The sequence below is a fragment of the Lissotriton vulgaris genome, chromosome 7 (assembly GCF_964263255.1).
Source record: "Lissotriton vulgaris chromosome 7, aLisVul1.2, whole genome shotgun sequence".
NCBI classification, from domain to species: Eukaryota; Metazoa; Chordata; class Amphibia; order Caudata; family Salamandridae; genus Lissotriton; species Lissotriton vulgaris.
Window position 1 is genome coordinate 985,408,331 of NC_141695.1, and position 25,724 is coordinate 985,434,054.

The window sequence follows — 25,724 nt, forward strand, 5'->3', positions numbered from 1 at the left end:
ACATAACACCTTGTGTTCACAGGCGTGCTCCTCAATGCCTGCTTATTCACCAGACAAACCACAGAGATCTTGGACCTGCTGCACGATTCTATAGACCTTCTTTTACTCAGGTAACCTGATTGGACAACACATCAGCACCTGACATCACCCCATCTATTTCCAAGAATGGGCTTTGTGTGGTTCATCATTGGGAAAGCTATAGGCCGAAGCTGCAATGCCCACTGGGCCCCCACGAGGAGGCTCTTTTCTGGAGATCTTTTTGTATATGCCATGTGATGAAGTGGATGTGAGAGGATGGTAATTTCTGTAATGTGTGAAAGAGTTTTAACTAACTGCGGGGGGAGTGATCCACACTGCTCGCGGAGTGTGCAGAGATTTGCCTATTCCGACTTCCCCGGAGAAATTGGAGTAGGCTAATTTCCGCACACTCCACAGCGGAGCAGAGTTAACCAGCCCCCGCCTCCAGCCCACCCTATTAAGAATTGTCGGCACATGGTGGAGCAGAACAGAGTTCCATGGAGTTTGTCCCCAACTCCGTGGACCTCTGCAGAGTCCCGCTCCGCCAGCTCCGCCAGCTCCGCCCAAGGTTAACAGCAGTGTTTTAAAATAGGTGTAGTGGCGCTCATTGTCAATTAACTTTATTGATTGAACTCACTACCCTAGTTAAAAAAGTGTGATGCTTACACAGGATGCAATGGTCCTAATAAGACTAATCAATGTGATAAGCTAGAATATGGTCAACATGTTTCTCGCCTATGTAAGTCCAATCGGATTTAGCAGCAATTCCTCGGGACCCGGAATATCTAAATACACTACAAAATTTACTAGATTCCTTACACTTTCGTAATGTCATGGTGATTGATCAAAAGATCAGGTCAGAATAAATCATTAATTGTACCTTAATCTGGGTAAGGATCCCAATACACGTAAATACAGGCTCCTTGAAGCTAGGAGCAGAGTGGAATGCATATTAACGTCTTGCACGTAGAATAGCATCCTTCGTGAGACCTACCCCGACCCTGCTCACCTCGGTAATCCCACCCGGCTACAAGTTTGCAAGGCAAGACAGAGTTGCCAAGCCTTTGGAGGTAGAATCAACATTATCCACAAGAGCGCCATCAGCTGCATCATCTCCATGGAAATGCTATATTCCAACATGGAACACCTGTTGTTCAAGGGCCACATAACAGCTTACTTCACTTTAAGTGGCACGCTCTTCTGCAAGCCACCCGGACCATGCACTGAATTCACCAACACCATCGCAGGCTTCATCCCACCACTCGCCCATAATGCTAGAAATTGCTTCCTGCTTGAAGACCTGAACTTCCACCTGGAAGACATTGCCAACCTCAGCTCTAAAGCTCCCTCCAAAAACTTGTAAGACTAAGCCTCATCCAATGACTAAAGTGACATACTCACGTCACCGGAAACCTCCTGTACCCTAGTTTCAAAACCTTTGACAACATCCAAGTCAACTAACCCACACCAGACTCTTGGACAGACCATGTTCTTGTCTAGTTAAGCATCCCCATTCTGTTTCAATGCATATGCACTACCACCAGATGGTCTACCGAGACTGGAACAGCAGAATCAACAAGGACTTGACCACTGCTCTCAACACCCACAGCAACAGCCTCAACAAAACCATCAATAATTTAAAAAATTAGATCTCCTTCTGTGATGGCTCCTGGCCCCCATAAACACAGCAACATCACAAGATGTAGACCCATGGCCAATTGATAAATGGAGGAATTCAGAATGATGAAACATCACTGAAAATAACTGGAATACAAGTGGAGAATGACCTACGACAATACAGACAAGAGCACATTCAAATCCACCATGAGATACTATCACCAAATGATCCAGTCCATCAAACACGCCACTCTGGCAGACCACATCAATGCCAGCACCAACAGAAGCAAGGAAATATTCGCCATCATAATATATGTCACCTCGTCATTGGTTGTCACCAACTCAATTACCTTCTTTCAAGACCTTTTAAACTCTCAATATTTCAGCAACAAAATCTCTGCCATCTACAACAACTTAATCCCACAACCGGACTCGGTAGACCTCGCCCAAGGCATCCCAATCTTTTCTAAATAACCAATACAAACCACATGCCAATCATGACAAAACGCTACCATCATGAAGTTCATTCACTCAGGGGCCCCATCGGACTCCTACCCCCACAACTCCAACTCCAGTGGACTTCAACACCAGATCATTGCTCACAACCATTCTGAATGCTCCACCTCTTTTGAGATTTTTCTAGATACTTTGAAGCATGCAACTATCCTCTCATTGGATAAGAAACCCTCTGCAGGCCTTTTATTGCTCACCAACTACAGACCAATCTCACTGCCTCAATTCTCAGCCAAGATCTTTGAGAAAATCATCAACAGGATACCTCAAGAACCACCAACTCCTCAAAACCAGTCAGTTGGTTTAAGACCCAACCACAATACAGACACTGACCTCTTCACCACAGTGGCATGGCATCTGCATAACTCTGAGTGGAGGAGAAACAGAGATCCTCATCCTCCTGCACCTCTATGCAGCATTTGACATGGTCTCCCACCCCATACTCACCCAACACCTACATCTAAAAATTTGAACTCCAATAAATCTGCTCCTTCCTGGCTGCAAGGGCACAGTCCGTCAGCTTGGCACGGTGCACCTCGGATGCCTCTGACCTCCTCCGCAGAGTTCAACAGGGACTCTCCCTTTGCCCGTCTCTCTTCAATGCATATATGCTCTCTCTAGACAGCATCATCTGTTTTCATGACATTAGCATTCTTTCCTACTCTAAGAATATGCAACTCGTTCTATTCCTCATGGACAACACACCCAGTTCCAGGATAGAATTCAAAACCTGCATGTCAGAAATTGCCCATTACATGAAGTCTAGCTGTCTAAATCTGAACAATAATAAGATAAAATCATGATCTTTGGAAAGAGCACTTAACCATGGGACTCCACCTAGTGGCCGACCTGTGGTAGGACTGGCACCCATCCAACACCAACAACTCCAGGATCCTCATTAACAACAAACTTGATAAGACCAGCAAGTCACACCATTGCTGTCTCATGCTTCCATACCCGGAAGATGCTGAGGGAAATTTTCAAATGGCATCCTATCAGCACCTGTAAAACCGTCATGCATGCCCTGGTCACAAGCAATCTGGACTAAGGGAACACCCTTTCTTCTGGTATCAACAAAAAGTCATCAGAATTCTGCAGACCATTCAGAAGTAGAATTAATCGCTCTCAGCCTCCCATGTTGCACTCACATCACACCACACATGATGGAGCTACACTGGTTCAACAAAGACAAACAGATGTAATTGAAACTCTTCATCCACACTTTCAAGGAAATGGATAACACTGGTGTAGCATACCTCAGCAATCACATCTGCTTTCGCAAACCTTACAGACACCTGTGAACTCCTACTTGCACACATTCTATGCATACAGAAAACCAGATCAGGTGTTTGAGTCTTCTCCTAAAGGGTGGAACAACTTGCCACTATACATTATCGCCACATCCTCACGTATTGAATTCCATAAGAAGTTGAAGACCTGGCATTTCGAGTAGTCCAAGTAGGCCCTAGATTTGGGTAGGCTAACACTATTTCAACACCAGGATACCCTGCCAGATGATAGTGACTTTTACAAATCTTGCATTAAATACAATAACATAAAATAACCTAGCGAAACAATTGATCAAAATAAAACATTGGAGAATGCTAAAACTTGAAACATGTTTAAATGTGTCAAGGAGATGAAACATACGGAGAAAGGTGCCGTGCTAGATCCAAGAAGGGGAGTGAAAGTGAAAGAGGTTATTTAGGTTACAAGACTTTTTTCTTGTGCGGGACTGAAGGACATGATGAAAGGTGGGGCTTGGTTTGCAAGGATTTCTTTATTTCAAAGGTGATGTATTGTGGGTATTATGGCAAACTTCACAAGGATCTATTGGAAGGACGAGTTCTCCTACTGTGCAGCTTGAAAGAAGTATTCAGGACTTAGTGCTTTCTTTGGAAGATGAAGCAATGATCAATAGATGACCTGTGCAGGTGCTACTTCATTCAGGATCTTCTCAAAGCCATTTATGATATCAAGACTTTGAGACCATATTTAGGGCCAGATGTACACAGCTTGTATCGCTTTCACAAACCCTGCAATTTACAAAATCAATAAGTTTGAAACTGCAAAAGGGCTCTTTTCTAAGTACCAAATCCATTCTGCAGGTCAGAAAAGCCTTTCCAAATCATGAAGGATGTTTTCCAATCCATTTCAAACTACAATTATGAGCAGACATAGAAAAGTCACCTCCTCCTAAATGTGAGTTGGAATGGTATGTATCAACAATTTTCAAGCACTGTTGCTGCCACAAACCAAAGATCAATAACCTGTATCACAATGGAAGAGGTAACTGGTTTGCAATGGGAAATGTGTCCTCAGGAACACCTTTAATATTGTTTCATCAAACTTTGGCGGTCTAGGCCTAGGCCCTGGTCTCTGGGGCTTGCTACTTGTGATATCTGCTTCCCCTGATGTCTTCCCAAAACTGAAACTTTTTTTTTTAGAACCACCTATTTCATGGGCTTGCTTAGAATGTATATCTAGGAGATATATATGTCATCTATATTCTTGCTACTACTTAAGTATCTATGATTCAGAAAAGGGGGTGGTGATGAACAGAGTGTCTGAATTAAGCAGACCACTCTTACCCAGTCCAAAGATCAGGGCTTGATCCATCACCGTTATTTATCTCACTGCACCATCCCAGCTCAGAACCTGGCTATATGCAAATCAGTCTGTCCCTGGCCCAGTGCATCATGGGAACAGGGCAGACTAAACTACCAAGCCAATTCTTCACCAGAAAGGAGACAAGCTACCGGGGACCGGTTTCTGGCATTTCAGCCGTCTTCGGCCCGGCTTGCTTGAATCCTGATGGTGCAGTGAGAAAGGGACTCATGTCTGAGTATACCCTGCCACACCTATAGTGGCCAAACGACGACGGCTGAAATGCCAGAAACCGGTCCCCGGTAGCTTGTTTCCTTCCCAGCGTAAGAATTGGCTTGGTAGTTTGGTTTGCCCTGTTCCCATCATGCACTGGGACAGGAACAGACTAATTTGCATATAGCCAGGTTCTGAGCTGGGATGGTGCAGTGAGCTAAAAAACGGTGTTGGATCTAGCCCTGATCTCTTGACTGGGTGAGAGTATTCTGCTTAATTCAGAAACTCTGTCCATCACCACCCCTTATTGTTAAATATTTTGTCCACCCTAAGCGTGGAAGGGTATACTCAGATGTGAGTCCCTTACTCATTGCACCATCAGGATTCAAGCAAGCCGGGCCGACGACGGCTGAAATGCCAGAAACCGGTCCCCGGTAGCTTGTTTCCTTCCCAGCGTAAGAATTGGCTTGGTAGTTTGGTTTGCCCTGTTCCCATCATGCACTGGGACAGGAACAGACTAATTTGCATATAGCCAGGTTCTGAGCTGGGATGGTGCAGTGAGCTAAAAAACGGTGTTGGATCTAGCCCTGATCTCTTGACTGGGTGAGAGTATTCTGCTTAATTCAGAAACTCTGTCCATCACCACCCCTTGTTGTTATATATTTTGTCTACCCTAAGCGTGGAAGGGTATACTCAGATGTGAGTCCCTTGCTCATTGCACCATCAGGATTCAAGCAAGCCGGGCCGACGACGGCTGAAATGCCAGAAACCGGTCCCCGGTAGCTTGTTTCCTTCCCAGCGTAAGAATTGGCTTGGTAGTTCTGTTTGCCCTGTTCCCATCATGCACTGGGACAGGAACAGACTAATTTGCATATAGCCAGGTTCTGAGCTGGGATGGTGCAGTGAGCTAAAAAACGGTGTTGGATCTAGCCCTGATCTCTTGACTGGGTGAGAATATTCTGCTTAATTCAGAAACTCTGTCCATCACCACCCCTTGTTGTTAAATATTTTGTCCACCCTAAGCGTGGAAGGGTATACTCAGATGTGAGTCCCTTGCTCATTGCACCATCAGGATTCAAGCAAGCCGGGCAGACGACGGCTGAAATGCCAGAAACCGGTCCCCGGTAGCTTGTTTCCTTCCCAGCGTAAGAATTGGCTTGGTAGTTTGGTTTGCCCTGTTCCCATCATGCACTGGGACAGGAACAGACTAATTTGCATATAGCCAGGTTCTGAGCTGGGATGGTGCAGTGAGCTAAAAAACGGTGTTGGATCTAGCCCTGATCTCTTGACTGGGAGAGAGTATTCTGCTTAATTCAGAAACTCTGTCCATCACCACCCCTTGTTGTTAAATATTTTGTCCACCCTAAGCGTGGAAGGGTATACTCAGATGTGAGTACCTTGCTCATTGCACCATCAGGATTCAAGCAAGCCGGGCCGACGACGGCTGAAATGCCAGAAACCGGTCCCCGGTAGCTTGTTTCCTTCCCAGCGTAAGAATTGGCTTGGTAGTTTGGTTTGCCCTGTTCCCATCATGCACTGGGACAGGAACAGACTAATTTGCATATAGCCAGGTTCTGAGCTGGGATGGTGCAGTGAGCTAAAAAACGGTGTTGGATCTAGCCCTGATCTCTTGACTGGGTGAGAGTATTCTGCTTAATTCAGAAACTCTGTCCATCACCACCCCTTGTTGTTAAATATTTTGTCCACCCTAAGCGTGGAAGGGTATACTCAGATGTGAGTCCCTTGCTCATTGCACCATCAGGATTCAAGCAAGCCGGGCCGACGACGGCTGAAATGCCAGAAACCGGTCCCCGGTAGCTTGTTTCCTTCCCAGCGTAAGAATTGGCTTGGTAGTTTGGTTTGCCCTGTTCCCATCATGCACTGGGACAGGAACAGACTAATTTGCATATAGCCAGGTTCTGAGCTGAGATGGTGCAGTGAGATAAAAAACGGTGTTGGATCTAGCCCTGATCTCTTGACTGGGTGAGAGTATTCTGCTTAATTCAGAAACTCTGTCCATCACCACCCCTTGTTGTTAACTACTTAAGTATCTAGCATTGAATGTATATGCAATACAAATAGTTAGGCTGATACCTTTAAAACAATTTAAATTGCTGAGCATCAGTTCTCTTCTTTCCATTTGAGACACTGAACCCTAACATTTTGGCCCTGATGATGAACTTAGGAGTAATTAACGTTTGTATTCAGGTTTGCATTATAGTTATCACATTGAGTGTCTGATGTTAAGACATGTGTGAAGCAGGTAAGTGAAGACAGTATCTTCTATATTTAAAATTTACAAAACCATCATAGTCTCCCCAGCTCCTTTGCAACTATATTTCTCAAACTCCAACAAAATCTTTTCCATACGAATCCTACCTTTAGTCAACCTCATCAGCTCCACTAACTTAACCACTGAACTTGGCATCGACCACGTGGCTAAGTATTTATTAGGTACTGCATTCCTCAAGCTTCAAATTACCCACATGCATTTCAGCATCACATTCCAGCAGCCCATGAAAATTCCATACACAAAAACATGTCATCAAGTCCCATTTCAACAGTATATACTATGTTTAGTAATTAGCAATCCCACAAACGTTTTTCCAGACAAATGTTAAAAGGTCAAACATGATGAAATACATTATAGAAAATTCATTAAAAAGAGGGAAAACATGAGGAAATTGATGCAGTAAAACTGTTATGCCACATTTTCAGGATCAACACGCAAACACAAGAAGATGATGGATGGAGCACTGAAACTTTTCAGACACTCGCCCCCAGTCACAGATCTGGGTTTAATCCATCATCGTTCTTTAGCTCACCTCGCCACCCCAGTTCAGAACCAGCTATATGCAAATCAATCTGACCCTGTGCCTCATGGGAGCAGTCCAGCCTGAACTGCCAAGCCAGGTCTTCCCTGGACCGGAAAAGAACATCATGGGGCCGGTTTTGGGGTAACACCCCTCATCAGCCAGGCTAGCTTGAATCCAGTGGCAAAGTGAGAAAGGGACCCATGTCTGGGCATACCCTGCACACTTAGGGTGAACAAGCAAACATAGGGAGATGATGGACGAAGCGCTGAAACTTGAGTGGAGGGCGTCTCCTGACCAATTACTCAGCCCCCTGCAAGTGACGCACTTCCAGGGAATGTCAGAGGTGGGCCCTTCTCCCGCAAACACTACTTAATTGTATGCTGGCCCAGAACACCAGCGGACGCCGCAGCGGGCGTGCTGCTGGCACACTCAAGGCGCGCCTAAGGAAAACCCTTCTGTGCCCGTCAGTGACGGGCCGGCGACCAGCGCCAGCCACGCTGCCCATTTCCAACCAGACGCAGAAATAATGCTGTCTAGGGAGAAAATCCTGGAGCTTAACTCAAAAGCCTGTCCTAGGCCGACCTGTCTTGATCCCTGCATACTGGAACATGAGCTACACAACCTAGGAGTAAGTTGTAAATCCTGCTCTTTCAAGTTTAATAAAGATGTCTTTGGAAGAAAGTGTAAAGCCGTTGAAGAAGCCACCCCCTCAGAGTTATGGACCTCCAGTAATAGGTCAACGATTAAAATCAAAGCATGTCTTATCAACTGCAGATCTCTTCCCAAGCACGCAGATAACATTTGGCTACTGCTATAATCAAAACCTTGGGATCTCATCTTCCTTACAGAAACTTGGTTGAGAGAGAGCACTAACCCGACATCTCAATGGCTGTCCCAAAATGCTACACAATAGTTTCAGAAAACAGGAAGGGTAATAAAGTGGGGGGTGGACTTGCGGTGATGTTTAGAAATGATTGGGAGATTTTACATAAAAGGGTCAAACACACTGACCTGATAGAAGCACTGTCCTTTAAAATCACAATTTCCCCTACTCTCACCATTGCGGGAATGCTGATTTGCAGGCCACCAGCATCTAAGCCTGCTGAGTTATGGGAAATCTGTGACCGGATCACTAATCTAAAATATACTAACTTTGCAGTTTTGGAGAACTTCAATGTCCACATGGACAATGATCTATGCCCAATGGCCACCCAATTAGCTGAGATATTGACAGGATTGAACCTTAAACAACTGGTCCACAAGCCCACACACGTGGCTGGCCACACTATGGATCTCATTTTACTAATATCCCTACCCTAACAACTGAAGATCTAATTTCCCTTACATGGTCAGACCACAGTCATATTCCTTTATAGCTAACCATCTCCATGAACCACAATGCTAGGAATCCCAAAAACGAAGTTAGATGAAATTGGAGGAAAATTAACCCTGAAACACTAGGCCTGGTATTAAAAAACTCCCCTCTGAAACTGACCGGAGATCCAAACAGCAACACCGTGACCTTCAACCACTGGATCAGTTCGGCCCTAGACCAAATAGCTCCCATGAAAATAATGAAACAGGCCAGGAACAAACCCTCTGCCCCCTGGTTCACACCAGAACTTCGATCAGAAAAAAGCCACTGCAAGAAACTTGCACGGGTCTGGCACCTAACCTACGACCCTGAAGTGAAAAATATATACAGAAAGGCGATAAAACAATTGTACAAATTAATATGCAATACTATTAAGGACCACATTGCTAATCAAAGAAAATTAGCTGACAACTCCATTAAGGAAGTCTTTAAAATTATTCAAGGGTTCCTTAAACCAGAGACAACGAAAAGCAATGTAATCCTCTCTGCCACACTCAGTGAGGATCTCTCGGTCTTCTTCCAGGAAAAGATCCAAGACATCTATCCGGGTCCCTATTCGACCCTTGCCCAGCTAGGTTTTACAAAATATTAGAACCACTGCCTAACCCTGCCCTAAACCAGCTCAAAACACCTCGTCAGAAACTGGCATCTATCCATCTAGTTGGAAAATCGCTGTTGTTCAACCAATCCTCAAGAAGGAGAATGCAGATCCTGCAACACTGAAAATATTTAGACATATCTCCCTCCTACAGCTCCTGCTAAGATTCTCAAAAAAGTAGTGCAGAAACAGTTATCCATGTTTCTTAAAACCAATAAACTACTCCATGACTCTCAGTCTGGATTCAGAGCACGATATAGCACTGAGACAGCATTACTCAAAGTAGCAGATACTGTCCGGGAGACAAAAGATAAGGGGAACTGTGCAATGTTGGTGCTATTGGACCTGTCAGCAGCATTCAACACAGTGTCTCATAATATCCTCTTAGACAGGCTTAGGCGGTTTGAAGTGATGGGGACTACGCTAGCTTGGTTCATCTCCTTCTTAGAAGGCTGCTCCCAGAGAATTTAGTTGCACCCTTACACTTCCAACTGTCGCCCTTTGATTTGTGGAGTGCCTCAGGGTTCGGCCCTCAGCCCAACCCTTTTTAATGTCTATCTCGCCCCACTGGTAAAGAAACACGGTGTCGATGTTATCTCATATGCTGATGACACGCAGCTCGTGTTTTCTTTCCACGATCTCTCCGAAGCCGCATTTTCAAACTTTAGACAGTGTCTTATGGCCATCTCTACATGGATGTATGAAAAAAAGCAGCCTAGGCAATTGTACACTCTTGTCTGTACAATGACAGCTGGGAGAGGCAACACATTAACAACTAAGGTTCTGTTTGTTTATTGACAAAATTACATTTAAAAATACATATTTTATAAAAAGACTTGTTTCCATATATACTAAATCACAAAATTGAGAAAAAACAATAAGTGGGACAACAATATATTCAAATTTGACGCGTGTTTCGGCGACCAGCGCCTTCTTCAGGAATTGCCACGTATTACTTAATAAAAACTTTCAACAGTTTGATACAGTGGTGAAGAAATCATTTTCATATCGATAAGTGATTGATTTATATTGGTTTAACGGTATGTTCTTTCTAGAATTCTATATCTCAATTTGGACGAGCTGTTAACATTCACAACGTTGTTTAAAAACAGCCAAGGCACTAACAGATAAATTAGGGCGCCGTCTTATGCTTGATGAAGCAGATATCGCTTGTCACGAAAAAACACCTTATGCAGATTTTCTAATATATTTAGACGGCAGTCATGGCCTTCTGATATATACGTAACTTTCAGGACAAGAGGCTGCGAATCTAATGTATAAAGATCGCAGGTGAAAGGTTACCTTTCCGCCATCAGCCGTTGCATGACGTAGGACGCCGTTCGCCTCTGGTTTCCCTTGGCTAAGCATTATCACAGCTTCGTGCCTTGAAACTTATTGGCATACCAGCTAAGGTCTGCGATCTTTATACATTAGATTCGCAGCCTCTTGTCCTGAAAGTTACGCATAATTCCTCGTCTCCAGTCCAGGGAAGACATGGCTTGGCAGTTCGGGCTGGACTGTTCCCATGAGGCACAGTGTCAAGACTGATTTGCATGTTGCTGGGTCTGAACTGAGATGGCGAAGTGAGCTAAAGAATGATGATGGATTCAACCGCCCAGATCTGTGACTTGGGGTGGGTGTCTGAAAAGTTTCAGCGCACCGTCCATCATCTCCTTGTGTTTGCTTCATTTTCAGGGTCTACAAAACTCATCACAGGAGGTGTTTACCCTGGGGTGGCAGTGTTTATTGGGTCCAGTGAAAACCTCACAGTAGTCCACACAATCCATAATCAGAGCCTTTTATATTCATATTTATCTATTTGGAAATGGAGGAGAGAAACCACAGTTTGCTTAGTATGTACTAGCTTACCAGTCGCGCGTTGCTGCGATCTCAGAAGAAAGGAAATTTAAGGAAAATTGTTATGATAACATTTAATTTACATTGTGACATTTTTATTGAAAAGTGTTCATTTTAATATGGAAAACATTTTAAAGTGTTGTTTTAATTCTGTTTATTTATTCGAGTGCTTGTGGATACATGGCAGTTTTTGTTTTTCCATATGGTGCGTACATGAATAAATCAGAAGGCTTTCCGAGGCGTGAGCTGGCCACATGCTGTTGTCCATGTGAGAAGCACGGATTCTCCAAATGTAGCCCACACACTTGCAGCGATTGTCCTTGTGCTTTGTTGATGGTCATTGCAAAAGCGAGTCGGACCGGAAACTGTAAACGTTCAGTATTGGAAAGATTATGAGGGCCCTGGGGGGCCGGGGGCCGATATTTAACATTTTTTCCAAGTGTACTCAACACTTTCCCAAATTTTCATGCCTATCGGATCAATGGTGTAATAATGCATAAAGGACAAACAGACATACTTTCGCTTTTATATATATAGATTGGAACATAAATGAGGTAGTCATCTGTTATGAACAATGATACACAATAAAAGACTAATTCTGAAAAGTTGCTTGCTATCTCAATTTTTCATCAGTAATAGTTTGTAGATCATAGCTGGGTGGGTGGTAATCAAACATTTGCAAATTCTGCCAACATCACTGTTCCCCAGCTTTGTGTAGATATGGGGGACCTGCTGTGTTTACCACAGCTAGGTTCCACTGGCTCTACCATTGCTAAAAGGCCAGCTGCAACAGTGGCCCCAGTAGAATGGCTTAATAGGCAATGCCTCTATCATCTCTTCATTACAGCCTCACAGTGATGAACCCCAAGATGTAAAGAATCCCTGTTGTCTATAGTCCCCTTAATTGTGGGGGCAATATATGAAGCATCAGACCAGTTAAAATGCTATTAACCCCCTGGCTGCTAAGCCTTCCACCCCCTCCAATAATGCTAAGCCCTTTTTGGATTGTTCATTCTTAAGCATTAATATTTTTTTTATTGCATGAAGTATCCATGCAAAACGTGCCTTTATTTTTTTCCAAAGTCCTGGGGATTCTAAAGGTACCCAGGGTTTGTGGATTCCCCTGGACAGTTGAGAAAATAGGTGACAAACGGCTATATTTTGGGGAAAAATAGGAAAAAGTGCTCCGCAAAAATGTGTCTACTTATTTTTCTCCTATAAATTCAGCAAAAGGTTTGCTGTGCTTAAGTCCCCATTTTCCTGGCTTTCGGGAACATGCAGAGCTGAATAAAAAAGCCTTCTTTCTTACGGTTTGGGCATTTTTCAAACAGGTTGCCCATTTTTCCTAATTCGTATGCTTTGAACCTACTTCCAGTTTAATGGTGGAAACTGCTGCAAAACCCATGCGTGATCGTGGAGAGCTACAGATTTCTGAAAAAAAGACAAATTTCCAACTAAGCAAGGGATAATTTCTGTAGCTGTCTCTAGGATTTCCCATAAAAACTAACTGTTGACTAAAAATATTTCAGGAAAAAGCAGCCATTTATGATAATGTTTTCATTTTTAACTTCTGGTCATGATAGCTCTATTACAAATCCAATATACCATTACATTTGCAATACCCTTACAGTTATGGGGATATATAGAGTTTTTGGGTTTTTCCAATAACCCAAGGTACCCAAAGCCAATAACCTTTCAATGTTTTTTCATTGTATACCGGTGATAGAGCCATTTAATATGGTAAAATAGTAGGAGTAAAATAGGAATCAAGGAGACCTATGTGTTTCCTAAATGGGCACAAGACAGGGACTTTAGAAGTAGTTGTTATCGGCACATCTCTGAATTTGTGTGCACTCATACTAGAATGTAAATTAGAGGGCTTTTCTCGAAACTTCTTTTACTTGCACACTGGCTTACATTTGGAAGGCACAAATGCAGAGAAATACAATTAGTCATAACACTTGTTCTACTATTCTTAGTTCCCCTAAGCCACCAGATTAAAGTTGGTACCAGACCTCTGTGGGTAGGCATTTTGCCCATGATAATAAAGGACCAAAAACTCAACATAGACTCATACATTTTTTTCCACTGAAAACTGACCCTTTTGTTGCAATGTGGGTAACTGCAGATTTTGGGCCCAAGATCAGCCAGCTTCTTTGGAAACCTAGCACACCGGCACATTTTGGAAAACTAGATGTCTGGGGAAATCCAGGGTGGGGTGACTTGCATGGCTCTCATCAGATTGTCTTATCAAGAATCCCTTGCAAACATCAAACTTTGACAACAACAAAAACACCTTTTTCATCACATTTCTATGATGGAAAGGTATGAAATTTGCAGGGGCCAACCTATTTCCTACCATCTACCAGTTCCCTAAGTATCCTAATAAAAATGCTACCTCACATGTGTGCATTGGGCTAGTGGTCATGACAGGAGAGAAACCAACCCTGAACATGGACACATCACATTTTTCCACTGAAAACTGACTCTTTTTCTTACAATGTGGCTAGTTGTGGATTTTCGGCCCTAGTTCAGCCGACACCTAGGGAAACCTAGAAAACCCTGCACATTTTCTAACACTAGACATGCGGAGGAATCCAGAGTGGGAATCTTGTATGGACCTCACAAGGTTGCTCTACCCAGAAGCCCTTGCAAACCTCAAACTTTGACCAAAAAAACCTTTTTGCACTAATGTATGTAATGGAAAGCTCCGAGATCTGTAGGAACCTACAAACGCCCTGCCACTTAACATTTCCCAAGTTTCACAACAAAATTGGTACAAAAATGGTGTGGGTAAGGCTAGTGACCGTAAAAGGAAAGGCGGAAAAAGACAACATGGCCACATCACATTTTTCAAATGAACCAATTTTGCAATGTGGCTAGCTGTGGATTTTGTGAACTAGCTCAGTTAGCACCTTATGAACCCTGCACATTTTTGAAAACTAGTCATCAGTAGAAATCCAGGGTAGGGTCACTTGTGTGGCTCTTGCCAGGTTTTCTCTACCAAGAAGCCCTTGCAAACCTCAAACATAGACTAAAAAATCATTTGTCTTCACATTTCTGTGACAGAAAGTTCTGCATCTGTAGGGAGCAACACATTTCCTACCATTCATCCAAATCGCACAGGGGAAATAGTACCTCAATTGTGTAGTTGGATCTAGTGCCCACAACAGAAACAGATCAAACCAAGGCCAATGATTGTCCCTTTGAGGTGACTCCAATAGACTTTAGTTTGATCCATTGGCCCAGCCACACAAGTGGGGCAGAATTTTTATTGGGACAAGTGTAGGAACACTGGGTGTAGGAATTTTGGGAATTCCTTCTGATTCTGGCAGAATATGCCACAATAATGCACGGAAAACTGTTATTTTAGGCACATTTTTGGTTCGCAGGGCAATGTGGGTAAGAACACTTTGTGGGATTCACAAGAGATACACCAACCCTATATCCCAGGTGTCTAATTTTCAGAAATGACTGGATTTGGTGGCTTTCTTGTGTGGCATTTGAGCCTGAAGTTCTTAAAATGCAGCTACCTCTTTTGTTGATGTTGTCACATTGCATCTTGGACCCCACCCTTTTGTGGGAGCTAGGCCTACCGACTCAGGTTGAAGTACCATTTTTATCAGGAGACAAGTGAGAACTCTTAGTACAGGACATTTGCCGCTCCCCACAGACTCCAGCTCTTTGAGTCACAAAAATATGTAGAAAATGTTTGTTTTAGCCAATGTTTGAGGATTGCAAGGGCTTCTGGGTAAGAAACCCTTGCAAGATCCACAGAAGACACACCAGCCTGGAGAACCCTTTCCAGACATGAAAGTATCTGGGACTGGTAGATTTTCCCTAGAAACAATGTACACCTTGACAGAAAAAGACAAATATCATTGCACCACCATATACTACTCAAGTTCAGACCCATACTGGTTGGATTTTGAAGACGGTGAGTGAAACATTCAAAAGATAAAGTTTATGTAACAAAAGATTTACATGAAAATTAAAATGGAGATATCACTGTTTATAAGATCGTTATAATATTTCAATACAGAACCAGTGACTCACAGCTTGTGAGCTGTAAAACAATGACAAGGCATCAACCTCTTTACAGGTCATTCACACATGTGTTATGCATCACACACCCACAACCATTCACACCGCCAGCCACAGGCCCAGCACATTACAACACTCACATCAGCAAACAGTGCCTTTCAAGGGCCCACCACTTTCATACACCCACAGGACTGCAAGAAGCAGTCACCACCAAGTAAATCAAAAGTTCTGCACTACAATAAAAAGGAGAAATAAAACATTAAGATCACATATGCAATAAATCAGTTAACCTCATCAAGCACTATGGGCCTAATTACAAGTCTGGCGGTCCTTGGACCGCCAAACGCTTGGAGGCGTGGCGGTACCAACACATTAAGACCCTAGTGGTCGTGCTGCCCTGCGACCGCCAACTCATCCAGGGAACCGCCATTCCCTGGCAGTGGCGCAGCAATCCAGGGGCATCCATGTGCTTGGATTTACCGCCATGGTCCCACCAGGCATATTAGGAATTTCTTCTCTGCCGGGGTTTTCATGGGGGTTTCTTCTCCATGAAAACCCTGGCAGATAAGAAACAACCTAGAGGAGAGGAAGCATGGGGGACCCCTTGTACCCCATGCCCTGTGGATGCACACAGGAGGGCATAACATGTGCCCCTCTGTGTGCATTGACAGAAGTTTCAGCACAGCATGGACTTTTAAGTCCATGCTGTGCTGGAAGTTTTTTTGACATCCTCATTGTTGTGCCTATTTTATGGGAACGCCAAAGGAATTGCCCACCAATTACAAAAAAAAAGCATTATTTGGAAACCAGTTCTCATGTGAGTTTGGTGGTGCAACGGCGTGGCGGTCTCTCCACCCCACCATCAAACTCATAATCAACCCCTATGAAGCCTGCTGTTAGATGTCGATCGGCAACAAAAGTGTCCAATCTGCCTCCAGGATGGGCAAAAAGCAAAGGCAATGCCAGGGTACCTTGACCTGGCAACCAATCAAGCACAAGTCAAACACCAGTTCACGCGCACCACCATCCAAATGCAACACACATCACCAACAAGAAGCCAGTCCACACACACCACCAGCAAAAATCCCACTTCAAACACCATCAGCCAAATGCTAGCAACACACCAGCCCACAAACTCCGCTACCCAAATGAAAGTACAAGCACACCCCCAGCCAAATGCCATTGTACAATAAAATCCCTGGTGTCAAATGGTTTTCCACACCTCTTGGGGGCTGATCAGCTTAAAAAATGAATGATCTGCCCCCGGGGAAAGGATGAAGAATGGCCAAAGGAAATATCCAAATATTTTGGGGAGCAAACCTTGCCTAAGGGGCTACTTCCCCATATGCAGGAATTTTAAATCTCTGGTGTCAAGTGATTTCCACACTCACTGGGTCAGATCAGCCTAAACATTTGATATACCCCTAGGGGTTTGGAAACAAAGGAAATGTGTGCCCCTAGGGCTACCCATAAAAATAAATAAACAGCATAATCCCTGCTGCCTAGTGACTTTCCACCCCCTTCAGGAAGGCAGATTGGCCTCAAAACATGGCCCCCAGGGGGTAAAATGGCCAACTCAAATGCCCAGATATTTTGGGGAGCGATTGTTGCCCAAGGGGCCGGTCCCCACACCAAAAAAAAAACATCTCTGGTGTCTAGTGGGTGCATTTCTGCAGGGTGATTGCAGTCGCTGCAGTGATCCCCCAGCAGGAATGTACTGAAGAGAGACACTGGGGGAAGGGAAACTTTTTCCTTTCCCCCACGTGCCTCTTCAATCTAAGTCCCTCCACCAGCAAGTGGACCTACCTCCAAAAGGTTATGAACCCATGGTACGCGGAAAGCAAATGGCTTCCAGCTTGTCCTGGCTCCCTATGATGACATTGTTGTGCAATGTGCTCACTGACTTCATCATTGCACTGGGAGTTGAGGTAGCAGCGACAGCGCCTCTGCTGTCATCCATGGTGGGGGCATGTGATGGTGGCCTCAGGGGAGCATTAGTGCTTCACCCTGTCGGTGATTGCTAGGAAATTATGGATCCATTCTCAGCACCCGAGCCCCGGTGCTAAGGATGCAACCAGCACTTCCTTAGCACCTGTGGTGTTAATGACGCACTATAAAATGGTTTTGTTTGTCACTGGGCTCCATTCCAGTGTTAAGAAGGGCACTTATTATTTTAAACTAGTTATTTCATGGATTAAGCAGGTGACTTGGGTCGAAAACATAACAATATTTATTGAATAAGCAAAGTTACACAACTTTGATCTGTGGGTAGGGTCCTTTTGGATAGCCATGCAAGACAACTTATGAAAATTATCTTTTTATGTTTTGATTTGTTATAATATGGAATACTCATTTTCATATAGTATTCACAACCCATATACGCAGCATTCATTGATTATTCCACCGCCTTCGATCGAGTGGATAGACCGACCCTGTGGAATAAATTAAGGAGGATGGGAATCCCTGAACCACTACTTCAAGTAATTGTGAATCTCCACAGTAACACATGGTGCCGTGTGCAAATGGGGAGCGACAAGGGTTTGTCTAAGATAATATGTACGTCTAATGGCCTTAAACAAGGGTGTCTTTTAGCTCCGATTTTATTTTCTTTGTACTTAAGCGACCTACCATCTCAACTGCAACAAGGGTTATGTGCGCCTCCGAAGATTGCCACTCAACGCATACACGCTCTGTTATATGCGGACGACATTGTCATGTTTGATTTAACGCCTTTTGGATTACAACCACTTCTAGATAATCTACATAACTACTCTAAAGACAATTTTCTAACTCCCAATATAAATAAAACTAAAGTGGTCGCATTCTCAAGAAAGTAAAAATGCGTTAAGTACTGCTGGAAGCTGGGTGGAGAGAGGTTAGAGCAGGTAGAGGAATATACCTACTTAGGCAGGATCTTTTCACACAACATGAAAAACACCAAACAAATTAACCATTTAAAAAGGAAATGTGACTTACATGCTGGGGCCATGTCGCGACTGTACTCGGCTACTGGAAACAGGCATTTTTCTGCACTTATAAAAGTCTACAGAGCAAAGATTCCTCCGGTTCTGTCGTATGCCTCTGAATACATTGCCTTAAAACAATGGTCCTACATGGATTTAAAAGAAGGTAAAATACTAAAGAAAATACTGAAAGTCTCCACATCTACACCAGTGCAGGCACTAAGACTCGAATTTTCAATCACCAGCGCATACGCTACAGCCGTAGCAAACATCATCAGGTGGGCTTACAACCTTCTCCACTCTAAAGAAGGAACTTTACGATGCCTGTTAAAGATCGAGACATTTGATAAAGACACCTCTCATTTTATCTTTTTCAGAACTATGACAGCGGCATTTCTATTTGCAAAAATTAGCTCTGAAATTTTGTTATCCTGGACACCTGTACAACTCAAACTTTTTCTAAAAAACTTTACCCCCAAATTGAGTTTTGATCTTGACCACTTACACTGTACCAATTTATCTGTGTATAAATCTTATGCTAAGTCTCTGGAATATAAGCATGAACAGCCTTACTTAGACTATTCTCTTACACACAGTGCAAGGCGGTCAATTACGATGTTGCGTTTGGGTATACTACCCGTGTTAACCTTTACCTCAACTTGGAGACCAGACAGTTCTCCGCTATGTTCTCTCTGTCAGGGGGGTAACCAGAATCTCGAGCATCTCTTATTTATATGCCCAAATGCCAAAGTTGTAAATGCATGGTTAACATGTCTTGATCCCATCTATCGGACATGTAGGATTGTCACTGCTAAAGATCTGCTATTAATATGCAAAAGGCCGCCGAATGAATTTGTTTGCTATAAAATATATAAATTTTTAAAAGTTTCATTGAAAATGTATTGAATTGTATAAAAAACTGTGTGCAATTTTTAAAATTTGTGGTCCCCAATTGAGTACCAAAACAAATAAAAATTCTTTTGACATATAGTATTCAAAAATTGATGGATGGAATACTTTTTGTATACTTTAGTGTTTCACTCTAAGTGGGACAGGTAGGCTCAGAGGTGATCCCATGTGCTTTGTGTCACTGGAACCAGGCTTTGCCCAGCTGATGAGCCCAGAGTGAAAACAGACCTCAATAATTTGTGTTCTGTTCAGGGAGGACCTAAATTAGACGTTCAGGCTGGACTTCTCCCATTGGAGAAGGGCCAAGACTTATTTGATTTGGCATGGTGTGCAAATTAATGATGGAGTGAGATATGGCTCAAGTAATTGCCTGTGGCTTAGATTAATTCCAGCATTCCATCCATCACTTTATATATACTTTAGCAAGTCACCCTAAGTGGAATGAGTGAGTCCAGATGTGGGTCCAATGCACAATGTGCCACTGGGCCATGCCCTACCCAGTTGATGAGCCCATAACAAGGGTCAAACTGCTTCTGTGTTCTGGGAAGATCTGGCTAGGCAGTCCCGGCTGCACTGTTCCCCTTTTAAGTATGGCCAAGAATGATTTGCAAACTGAGGTAGCATGGTGTGCAAAATAAAGATGGATTAGTTTGAGGCCCCCCAAGTAATTACCAGTGGCAGAGATTAATTCAATTATTCCATTCATATTTTTTTGTATACTTTATTGTATACTTTATTTATAATAGTATTATTATTATATACTTTATTGTTTCTGGGCTCCCAGCTTGTAAGATTGTTGCATTTGTTCTTCTTTTGAATAAAGTGTATTTTAACTGACCTCTATCTTTGTTATCACTTTATAACCTTGTCAAGAAAGGCAATGCAAATGTATACTTTTGCCATATAACACATCATCTTCTTTTTTTCTGTTACATGATATATACTTGATTGGCACATATATATAAAAGGTCTCTGTTGTTTAATGTTATTTTTACCATGTGTGTTAAAATGTTTTGATACTGTAAAGTTCATGTTGTATTTTTCCTCTGTGGCTTTATTCTGTTTCTTTTGTAAAAAGCTGGATATCTGTTCCTTTTTATGGGATGATAGTATAGGAAAGATTTTTTAAGACAGGATTTGATATTTAATTGGAATTAAATTTATATTTCATTTTAATAAATTTATTTTCTGGGTACAAAGAGATGGCCTCCAATCCTGTTTCAGGAATAGGTGTATCTAGCAATCTTAAATAGCTTTCATGGCCTACTAAATTATACGGATGAATATTTTCACAACCTACCTAGGTGTTGAAGGGCAACATCTCTTTAAACTGAGCACATTCTGGTCTAATGACTACACAATACTGATCGAGTTTGTTACCTTCTACCTCGGTTTTGCAGATTCCTCAACTTAGAATGTCTAGATTTGCTTAGCAGTTATTAAGGTACATGCCTCAGTAATTTCTATTTTTGTTATTGCTTTTTGCTTATTTTCACCATCATTGATCGTTCATATATATTTGGTGGGTGTGGCCTGAGGAATTGCCTAAATGCGTATGTCCTGTGTGGATTATTCGGTCTGTTTGTGACTAGATAGCTAAATGTTTTCCTTTGTGGGCCATTAGAGTCTGACAAGCAACCTCTCACTGCATACATTGTTTCACTATCCGGTTTGGAGAGTATATTTGTCATTACTAAAATGTATATTATTGTAAAGTAAACATCATAAAGGATCTTGGAGTGCATAAAATGTAATGGCCAATGCAGTGAGACAATTCCCAATGCTTTAGGGCCATATGAATCAAAGGTTTTTACCCATTCTGTGTCTATGGGAAAATGTGTTCATACATATGGGCCACAGAGAACTGAAAGACTGCATAAACGAAATGTGCAATGCAGCAATTGTAACAGTGAAGATAGTGCTGCTTATCCTCATCTATATAGAGGATGGGAAAATTGCAAAAACGAATTGTTGGAGGCAACTATTGCAACAGTGAAGATAGTGCAGCTTTCAAATGAATAGTTTGTATTACTCTGACATTATGTAAGTCAACGGCTTATGTGAACTGAAACAGCAGTGCCCAGACGCCCAAAGTTCAAATTGGAATTGGAAGCCTCATATATTACAAATTAACTCTAACGCTTTAACAGTTTATACGGAGAAATCTACACAATATTTTATAAAGGTGAATTGCCAGCTTTAAACAGGAAACAACCAGGAACACTACTTTTCTGAAATGTTATATTTTTATTAAAATCTAATTGTTTCGTAAACTTACACTGTTAAGGCAAATGTCACAATAATTATTTTTATTAAAGTTGTCGACTTCTGACTTCCGCCTAATCAATCTTAAATCAAATCTGGCCAAAGTGGAAGTTGCAGAGGCAACATGGTGTTTACTTTAATAAGCCACTTTTCAGCTATGTGGTTCTAAATGAGGCAGGAACTTACCACATAATGAGTGGTCTTCCAGAGGCAGTAGGGTCTTCTGAGTCAATGTCACTTTGCAGGCTAATAGGATGCTGTGATTAATAAATGTTAAGGGAATTGTATGCCTAACCGTGTCCCTTGCAAAGGCTTGGAAAGGTAGCGTTGATAATTCTGATAGCTTAGATACACAAAAACAAGTGTGGGCTTGTGTAACTGCATCCACAAGCAACAAAGAAAATACTGCAGCTAATATTCCCAGAGACAGCTTCACACCTATGCTGAGGGATGTGTTTCTCTGTGATCAAGTGTGTTCCGAACTGGGTGTGCCCTGGTTGGAGTCAGTCAGGAGTGAAAGAAACCTTTTAGTTAAGCCTTACAGTGGAAAGCCTGGTACAAGTGCCAAGGTACCAAAGGAAAGATGAAGATTGCTTACAGAAACCTGTTTTACCTTTAAATGCTAGTTTGCTTAAATTCAGTATCATCTTTACCAAGCTTGAAGCCCAATTACATAACAGAGTTTTCAATATGACTGAATTGCATTGAGGTAGTGGGCGCAGTTATGCTTTGATATGAAGTATGGTCTATAATTGTTGTATGCTTTATTCCTTGGGAGATGATTTTTTGTGGATTAACCAAAGCATTTGAATGGGCTGCAAAAGGTTGCAAGAGACGTGATAGAACTAGGTGCATCATTACCACTTCTCTTTAAAGTGTGTAAGCAATAGGGGAAAGTCACTGGAGTTTTTCATACCAACATTTCGCCCAACATACTTTTAAAGTCAAAGATTGAGTAATGAACGGAAACTTTTAAATTTGTATACACTTCAGTTCAAGCAACGTTTCTATCATTAGATAAGTACTGAGGTGAAAGGGTGAATTTCTTCAGATATTGGAAACATGCAAAAATTAAAAAATAACAGAGAGGGTAATTAATCGTTGAATGGGAGACCTGTGAGCCCTTTAGATGAACAGATACTCTGACTCAGCTCCCAGTAGAGCATCACCCTTGGTCCAGCAGGTGCAGTGAAGGAAAACCACTTTCTGAAAGCATGGGTTCTATATTGTAGCTCTACTCAGAACAGACTCCCACCGTAGGAGTTTGTTTATGAAAAACAAAAAAGGGAACACAAAAAAAGCAATGGAGCTAACATGCAGGGACTAATTACCTGCATGGCTGAACCTTTGATTGCTTTCCGAATAAGAAGTAACACCCTGTTGTACCCTGCATAGAGACACTAGCAGCCTTGTAGAGTAGTTTCAAATATTCTTTATTAGATCCACATCAGGGTATTAACAATCTTAGTCCAGCCAGCTCTAGATAGGTACTAGCCATGTACCAGCCACACACCAGGAGCAGCCTGCCTAGCTGCTCAGCCCATCTCCAACTGTCACCACTCATCCACACAGGCACCCAGGCATTCCATTCATCACAGTCACACAAACATTCCGTTAACATCTCTCACTCCGGCTGAGCAGCTAGGAGGACCCAGGCTGATTACATGTAAATGTAATACTTAGGATAGAACACACTCATTACTAAGGCATGGCTTTACTGTGGCTGACTGATTTTGAGTGGGTAAGGCCTCCGAAGATCCAACAGTGAAAGGCCTGCAGTTTCACCAACAGTTAAATAGGTGGGGAACTGCAAATCTGGCAGGGCCGAAGACCCAACATTTTATTGTGAATCATCCGCTCCAACAAACTTTAAATGACTCACTTAGTCAAAGTTAAAATGTGTATCAGTCTTTCAGAGTAAAAAACACACATTTCACACACTGTAAATCCAGAAGCAGTAGTAAGTTATGAATGAAGCATAATTTAATAACTAAGTAAACAGTGTTGTTTTGTATTCATATGGATTAATAACAAAAACTCATGGAACCTAAACATTTAGTTTCAATTCATCTTGAACATTAGAACTAATACATTAATACATCGGAGGAAAATATTTAAATACAAAGTGCCAAGCTGTGTCTCATTGTATGTTGTTTAAATGACACAACCAGCTTCTCAGAAACAAAGTAAATCTTACAAATAGCCCTAATGCACATAGCCTGTGTTATTGCTGTGCTACCTTCTGATCACATGCTCAGGAATTCTCAAGCAATAGTGAGCCACCCTTTGTGGATGTAGCCCTGATATCAGGGTAGGAAAGATTAATGTTGCATACAACAGACAGCACACATACATCTCTAGCAAATGCCTGTAGGCAAAGGTAACCATGAGCCGTTTCAGCCTTTCTTACACTTAACTAGCTCTAAAAACATTTTGCTGAAAGAGCATGACCCTTTAAAGCACAAAGCTCAGGCTATAATGCCCTTCTGTCCCCTCTCACTTGTGACTGATCTGATTAAGATCAGTTTAGACCTGCTCTTCTCTTTATATATGAAAATATTTAGCATTAAAACATTGTTATGTTTTCATAGTGTAAGCATATGTCAAAGTTCAGAAAATTAAAAGTAAAATGCTAGTGGGCCAAACAAGATGGCCACCTAACTCAGGAGCTCCTGAATGCGAGGTGACTACGCTCGTGTTTTTGTTGGAACAGACCTCCTGTTGTGAGGTTTTCAGTCTTGTATCTTACCTCATGACTGCCTATGTCAGTTGAGCACTTATCAGCGCACTCAAAGGTACTGAGTCCGTGTTTTTTAGATATGCGGTGTTCCCTCAGCCAAGGCATGCTGCGGTGGCCATTTTGAAGCACGTTCAAGCTCGTTTTTTTCACATTACTACTTCAAAATATCCTAAAGGGGGTACACAGAGACAGTCTAGCACCATCCCAAGGTTTATATTGTCCAACAAACTAACAGTTCCTATAGAAAAGTGGAAGTAGTACGACACCGACTTGATGAAATAAACCCTTGGCTAGCCATAAACTCCTTTGTTATTACAAATAAGCACCCCTAAAGAGCAGACATGGGGCATGGGGCAGTGTGAATTAAAATTAAAAAGAAGGAGATGCACTTTTAAGTTTTACATGTTCTGGTAGTGAAAATCTCACAACTACTGTTTTTACTTTGGTGAGGTCTACCTCTCTCTTAGGATAACATTGTGTTCCCTTATTACATTTATTAAGTGCTCATGTTATATTTGGAACAGGTAGGAAAGACATATTGTGTACCTTAGAAATGGTCATTTAAAATTCCCTTTAATGGTAATGTTACAATTTAAGTCACATTTTCCTCCCCTAACTATTTGATGCTTGCAACCTATCCTGTTTCACATGACTGGGAGTAGTTGGCAGTAGTCTTTTGTATTTTCCTTCCACACAACCACATAATCAGGGCCAGCTTTTGACATGGGGTAGTTGAGTCCAGGGCAGGACTCCAATCTTCAGAGGGAGCATATGGAGCTGTCTGTATTAAGTTCATGCAGACAGCTGAGCCCCTGTCACCTGACTCCAGCACTGCATGTGCAGTTTTGTAGCACCACACTGCCCACCTTTCTTTCTTCCATCTCCCTGTCACCCTGTGCTGGCACACACTATTAACCCCACGACCTTCAACAAACAACCTGGCACTAGCACCAGCTGAGATATTTGTGTTCAGAGGCTGTTCACAGTTCAGATACAGACAGCTAGAGACTGACCGCTAAACATAAAAGCGGCTCATTTTTTGTGAAGCAGCAGTGAAATGAGACACCTACTGCAGATACCATCCACCACCCAGGCAGAACTGAAGTACTACTGGCCCATCTCCCTACTCCCTTTTCCAGTGAAGGCTTTTGTTGGAAATGGTCCTTTTTGCAGAGTTATCCTCAAATGT